At 39.7% G+C, this 7559-nt stretch overlaps 1 protein-coding gene and 1 long non-coding RNA gene across 2 annotated transcripts in view; both read left to right on the forward strand.

Annotated features, from left to right (window-relative positions):
- Window positions 1-7559, forward strand: part of PAX3 (paired box 3) — a 110315-nt gene that overhangs the window by 20821 nt on the left and 81935 nt on the right. The window lies entirely within an intron of this gene.
- The window catches only part of LOC122455702, a 15149-nt gene continuing 8896 nt past the window's right edge, over window positions 1307-7559 (forward strand). The window contains exon 1 of the long non-coding RNA XR_006274109.1: window positions 1307-1317. This is a non-coding gene — a long non-coding RNA (uncharacterized LOC122455702). The remainder of the gene's footprint in view (window positions 1318-7559) is intronic.

Genomic DNA, 7559 nt, shown 5'->3' on the forward strand with positions numbered 1-7559 from the left:
AATCCCACCAAACAAGGTCTTCCCAATGTAGTGGTCAGAGGTGAGTGGTGGGACATTTCCAAATCTCCACGGAGATTCTTAAATTTAAAACAACCTGGCTGACTAGGGAATAGACTGGTTAGTGAGACTTCCTGTTTCTAACACCATCCATGACCATGAAGGAAAGTCACTCTAACTTGGAACTAGACCAACTCACATTTGTTCTTGTCCACTGGCAAGAAATTTGAAGGAAGCCAGAATCAGAAGTTCTGCAGCATAGAAGAGGGAGAGCTCATTTGGATAAGTAGCTCTCTTTTACTGGGTAGACTTCAGATTTTAGCTAGTTTTTGAGAAGCAGTACTTCCTGGCAATGCCAAGGATAACTTTAGTTGGCCTGTGACCATTGTTTAGAAGGAATCATCACATTTCTATATACTAGAATATAAATACATTGGAAGTGTGTTGATATATAGCTCTATGAGTGAAAAGAAGTGTTACCAGTGTTATACCAATAAAATAAAAACCAGCAGGATCTTATTAAAGGGGAAAAGGCAAAATGCCACATTTATTGTGAATACAGAAAGAATCATAGTAAGCAGTTAGTTATAGCTATAACATTCCATTCAATTTCATATTTATTTACACACACACACACACATAATTTGTTAGTCTCTAAGGTGCCACAAGTACTCCTTTTCTTTTTGCGAATACAGACTAACACGGCTGCTACTCTGAAACACACACACACAGGTTCTGCAAGGTTGTTATCATAGTTACCAGCCTTAGAGTTGCTCATGCCAAGCCACTGGCCAGGTGGCCTGGACATGAAGAGGGAGCAGGGCCTTGTCAGATGCTCATCTGATGCTCCTGGAAGTTGGTTTGCAGAATCAGACCCCAAAGTTCTCACTTTCTAGAGTCCATTTTTATAGAAATTTCTTCCTATGCCAGTCTATGGGAATTGCTTCATCATGCTGTTGCTGAATCAATCAGCAGATGGCACATTCCTGACAGCTCCGTGCTGCCAGATGTTATCTTGTTCTTTGGTTCTCCCATTCTTGAAGCTGTTGGGTGGATTCCAGTCTGCCCTCCGGGGCTCCTCTGGTTATTTCCACTTGACACCTTCTTCAGCTGATGGACACTGGATTCTTAGGCTGGCACCTCCCTAATCAGTCAGTTATTATCCACATCAAGCATCCATCCACATACATCCTCTATCTCTGTTTTAATCACAATTGTTAACAAAGTGAGATGAATACAACAAAAAAGGGCGGGGAGTCTCTGGGTGCTGTTTCTGTTGTTACGGAGTATTGCTTTGAGTCTCTCTCTGTGTGAGTAGTTGTTGTTACAAAGAATTGCTTTGAGAACAGACTTTGTCTTAGAATGTACTATACACAATTAGCAGCTTGCAAGTTTCACACATAGAGGGAGAGAAACAGTACCAAAAACCAAGAGACCTCTTAATTAGTAATACCCTGGAATTTTAATTATGGGGAATCAAACTCATTTGTGATTTTAATACAAAACTTCTTTAATATGATCCAACACCAGTCTGGTTTATGTTTTGTGTGCTGTATCTTTAAATTGAGAGGGGTCTGCAGGAGCAGCTGTGAGCCAGTTGCCATTTTGTGTTCAGTTCAGGTGCAGCATGTTACTGAGTGAGTCACTGTGCCTTCTCCTTCTCATAGTTGTTTTTTCTGTTTGTTTTTCTCTATCTGAAGTTTAAAGTAATTTAGACTGAAAATGAGACTGCTTTGCTCTTTTTGTATGGGGAAAGTATAACAAGGAATGTCACACACTGTGGCTTTTAGATGGGACCATAAAAATGAAGATCCTGCCTGCACCTCATGGATATTGAAGATTGAACAGCACTTTTCATAAGAGTAAGGGATTGTGCCTGTGTGTCCTCTCCCCACATCTGCAAAGAGTGCTGCTGTCTGCCTGACTACCATTATCAGATACCTGCCGTTAAGTGGTATTGAATGTACATTGGGCTTGATCCAAAGCTCACCACAGACAATAGGTGTTAATATTACAGCTTTCTGCTGTGACTGTTCACCAATACAAATGTAATGTGATATTTGCCTTCTGTGAATATTGGCCCAGACGTTCAAAGCTATTTAGGATTTGGACCATTCTTCTTAAAATTTGCTGTTTTTTCTGAACACTCCTTCTAGTGAGTATGTTTGCTAGAATATTCACAGAAGATGGACAAAAAAGGGGCACAAGCACAGTCAAAGGATATTTGTTAAAAATTTAAATTGATATTCCCACAGCGTATTTTGCAGTATTAGCCCAACTTTTAAAATATGTTTTTCTGTGAAGGCATCTGTGTTAAATGGATTGACTCCAGAGAGAAATAAAAAAGGAAGTTCATAGTTCACTGTGTTTATTAGATAAATTGGTACTTTCTGTTATAAATATTCTTACTGGCGGAAAGGTGTGGTCTAGTGGTTTGAACACATGACTGGAGATCAGGAAATCCTAGCTAAGACCTAATTTCAGCTGAGACTGATCTGAGCAAATCACTGGGACCAGAATTTTCAAAAGTGTCCACCATTGGATGCCTCAGTTTTATGGGTGTTCAACTGCAGACACAGAGGGTCTGATTCTCAGAGATTCTCCTGGCCTGCCTTCTCCTTGGCTTTCAGAGGTTCACATTAAATGGCTGTATTGCTGTGAATTATTTAATGAGTCTTTTTTTTACATCATGATGTAAACATTCACTAATGACCTTCTTAGATAGAGGAGGAGGTTTTGTGGGCCTGATCCAAAAGTCTGTTGAAATGAGTGGAAAGACTCCTATTGTCTTTAATAGGCTTTGGATCAGGCCCGAAGGTACTTATGTTGTTTCCTTCCCTGTTTTTTTTTTAAATATGGTGAATTTAAGCATTTATGAGCATTAAGGTGCCAAATTCAGAGGTTCCCTGCCTGTGGTGGAGTTGATATAGCCAGAAAGAAGTTTCTAAATTATCCAGCCAGTGGTGTCTCTTGTTGCTAGCTCATAAAGATACTTCAGAAAAGCTGCTTCTCTCTTGAGAATACACCACCAGATTGCACCTAAGGAAGGGTATTATCAAAACATGTTCCCCATTCCAGGGGAGATAATCCCAGATCTTCCTACTTCCCTGCCCCTGAAAATTACTCATTAATGGGACTTATTCACATACTGTAAATGGCCTCTTAGCTGAGAGAACAGACTGTAAAGTATTTCCATATAATTAATATAAGTATATTACCTCTATGCTTTTACACAGCTTGGAATGGGTGGTGAACTATATGTCTAACAGTATGCATTCATGCATTGTAATAGGAGGTACGTGTGCAATGGGCAGGACTGGCTCTAGGCACCAGGAAAGCAAGCATGTGCTTGGGGCAGCACAATTCCAGGCGCGGCATTCCGGCCATCCTTTTTTTTTTTTTTGACTTGGCAGTTGTGCTCTCGGAGCTTGGGGTGGCAAATTTTTTGCTTCGGGTGGCAAAAAACCCAGAGCCGGACCTTGCAATGGGAGAATAAATGCCATAGGAGTTTTAATTAATATCCACAAAGTATTCTGCACATTGTGGACAGATTTTTGTTTCCGGGATGTTGAATACAGAAGAGGGCACGTTTTATGGTGACTTATGTAAACTAATGAGAAGGATTAGAAAATGGGTGCAAGCAGCAATGTCATCTATCATGCACTGATACATTCTGTGGGCACGAAAAACAAGTGTTATGCAACTAAAATTGTACAGAGGGTGCATGTGTGTGAAAGTGAACAGCAGCGAATGGTGGGGCAAGAAGGCCGAGATGTGACTAACAGGAAGGTGCAAAGTAAAGCAGACATTTTAAAATCTGCTTTCATCACAGACGATTTCCCCAACTCTTCTGGCAACACACACAAGTCTTCTTTCTCATTGCTGTGGAAAAATCATCTTTGGGAATAAAAAAACATCCCCACTGTATCACTACCACCATCCATCTAATGCACATTCCTAAGAGGGAGAGAGTAGTCCTTGCGTTGGACACTGTGCAGTTGGGTGACAGCTGTCACTGTAGAGCTGTGCTGTAGTGATGGTGGGAAGACGCCTGTGCAGTGTTCTGCACAACAGTGGCTATCAGGACAATAAAGCTTAAGTCTGCTAAATACTCAGAAAGGCCATCAGGGAACAGCAGGTGCTGCAAGTACATCAGGAAACAGTGAGAGGTGTAGCTTTTGTAAGTATCTTATTTGGTCTGCAATGTCTGCTGCGTACTGTGCCTCAGAACATTCTTTCTATGGTCATCTATAAACCACATTTTATAACAGACTATTCCTGTCAATTATAGTATTTTGCCCAACCTGCCACTGTAAAGGGATCTACATTTGTCTTGCTTTGTTTATTTGACACTGCAGAATCCCAGCATTATTTGTTCCGTGTACCATGGCTTCTTTTCTGTGTGTGTTTATTTTACATCTTCCTCTTTTACACTTCCATTGCAGAATGTGGCCTAAGCTGTAAATGAATATTTAAATAACGTGCAAGGACCTTTCTTGGGATCTTTGTCTCTTTATCTAAGTTGTCTCTTCCTTTAGAACAAGTCCATATTATGGGAAAATCCATCTTCTGCAAATGTATCATGCATGTCCCTGTAACCTGACCTAAATTATCCATATCTGGTTTTCTTTCAGAGAAGGAGAGAGCTCTTTTTATTACTGGTTTCAGAGTAGCAGCCGTGTTAGTCTGTACTCGCAAAAAGAAAAGAGGACTTGTGGCACCTTAGAGACTAACACATTTATTTGAGTATAAGCTTTCGTGAGCTACAGATCACTTCATCGGATGCATTCAGTGGAAATGCATCCGATGAAGTGAGCTGTAGCTCATGAAAGCTTATGCTCAAATAAATGTGTTAGTCTCTAAGGCGCTACAAGTCCTCCCTTTCTTTTTATTACTATTACTTATTTGGATGTCTGAGTTTAGAATTTAGAAAACATGTTAACACCGTAGAACATGCTTAATTTAATAAAGAATGTGTGGTTAAACGACTTAACCGTAAAATGCAGAGCACACAGAACAGACCAGTGCACTGTTGGGCTTGAGCTACAAAGTTCAGGGTGGTTCCGACCCCTGGATTTTGGTACAATCCGTTATGGAGTTAGGGACCAGCTACAAAATTTGGAAGTTTGTTTCCAAACTTCCTCTGCTGTGTGGGTTTATATAGTGGGTTTGTTTGTCTCATGGACTGGGACTGGCACAGGGGGAGGGGACCAACTGCACCCCCATATAGGTCTAATTAATAGGCCCTTCTGCTGTGCTCTGAGGTATCCCACCATCAGGTGCTCCTTTGGAGCAGGGTGACTCTTCACTGTCCCTGACTCTGCCTTGTGCTTAAATGGTGTCATCTCGCCTCGGTGACTGCATGGAATAAGCACATTGGGGGTGGGGGCATGCCAATTGTTACACAGGGGGCTCTTGAGGATATCCGCTTGCCAAGGTGGCACATGACATGAACAATGGCTGAGCTATGTGATGTTTGTGATATACAGAAGAACCGGCCACATATCAAATTGTAGTGAATTGCATGGAAAAAGAATGGTAACACATAGCACATGTGGGACAAGGATGATGGTTTCAATGTTGCACATGTTGTATCAACTGGGATATCTCCTAGCTATCCCGGTGGTGGAGAGGCTGTTGTGGATGATGTTTTCTTGAGTAGGCGCAAACAATGGCTTGGCACTTCACCATGACATATACTTCAAAAATGTAATTGATGGGTTTGGCCTTGAAAATAGCCAAATTAAGGAGCCGAGAAATGCCTGTGGCTGTTGAAATTCCAGCCTTGTTAACCACTCTCGTGGCCAGATAAGCCTGCAGCAGTTGAGACTGCCCTCCAGAAAAGGATCACACGCACCACTCTAATTATGTATGCTCACGGTGCTACATGTCCTTTGTATGTTTTCAGTTCTCTTTCACAGTGAGAGGAGAATTTCCCCCCCTCTGTGGAGCCATGCTTAAAATTTCCATTTCCTTCGATGGGTGTTCTCATGTAGTACCTTGGTATCACATGTGGAACAGGAATCTTTAATTATGAACAAGCTGGCTATGGAGTAGTACTATGATTCTGTTTTATATCATGTTTGAATTATGTTTTCCATTTTGATGCCTTCAAGACCCTATTATGCTGTGAAAGGTTTTCCCTTAGTCCTTCCTCACATGAGTAGTCCCTTTGATTTCTGTGGGGCTTCTTACATGAACAAAGGCTGCACCTCTGGCCTTTCATAAGGCTCACCTTGATTTTAAATATTTTTGCCCCCAACTGAAATAGAGAAATATTTTATATAAAAGCACTGCCTAATTTGCATAGATAGAGACAATCCAGATTACTAAAACCTTGTTGCTGGAACAATTAGTGAGTCAGTCATTGTGGTAAGTTAGTAAAAAAAAAAAAAGAAAAGAAAAGAAAAGAGATATTCATATTCACCAATAAATCCCAGAACAACTTTAACGGTTGCATCAACCTTTGGAAGCTAGATCATAATTACGTTTGAGTGGAAGCATAAATTTGTCAGTCGTTTCCATGGATAATAGTACTTTTCATTTGAAATAAATATTATTGACTACCATTTTCTTGTATGTCTGTATTGAAAAGAAGAAGAAAGTGACTTGTATTTCAAACCCCCAAAAGCATGATTGGAAATGACTTATCATCCATTTTAAAATCTTACTTTTAAAAATTAAGATAAAAGAATGAGCAAAATATGGATAAAGTTAGAGATGGACCAAGGAGATGGTATTTGTAAAATCTTGTCAACTAGGCTTTGCTTTTTCAAAATCAAACTCAAGAAACAAGAGTGCTCTTGATTCTGGTCCATTTTATTTGAGTCACTAAACTTTGTGTTGGAGTGGAGGTGGATAGGTTTGAATTAAAGTTTTTTAGTTTTGCCTCAACTGTAATTAAAACACAGACTTGGAAAAAGCATGAGAGATTTTTATTTTCTTTTTTACACAGAGCATTGTAGATGCTTAAAAGTAGTTTTCATAAATAACTTTTAAACTTGATATTTTCAAACAAAAGTTAAACATGAAGACAATCTAGAATTCAATATGATTAATAATATACAAATATGTTTGTGTTAACAATGGAAAGTAAATATTAGGAGTTAATCATTCCTGTTACACTGTGAGATTGGGAATGAAGAGACCTTGATTCTGTTCCCAAGTCTGGCACTGACTTGCTGCATGACCACAGACAAGTTACTCTACCCGTGCCTCAGTTTCCCCATCTGTAAAATGCTTACCCATCTTATAAAATGTTTTGACACAGAAAAGTGCTAAATGAGTGCAAAATATCATTTTTATGATCTAGCTTCCATCTGTAGTTTGTTTTTAATTCTGTTACTATTTTATACCAGAAATGTAACACATTTTATTGTGTGCAATAGGCACCTGCTCCACAGATACAGAAATAAAAGCTACAAGATGCAGATGAAGTGGATATGCTGTAAGTTTCTATTATATAAACACTTGAGACATATCAGGCCTAATTCTGCATTCCTTGTGAACTAAAACTCCCATTGACTTCAGTGGGAGCTGAGATGCATAAAGAATGCAGGATC

The sequence above is a fragment of the Dermochelys coriacea genome, chromosome 9 (assembly GCF_009764565.3).
Source record: "Dermochelys coriacea isolate rDerCor1 chromosome 9, rDerCor1.pri.v4, whole genome shotgun sequence".
Lineage (NCBI taxonomy): Eukaryota > Metazoa > Chordata > Testudines > Dermochelyidae > Dermochelys > Dermochelys coriacea.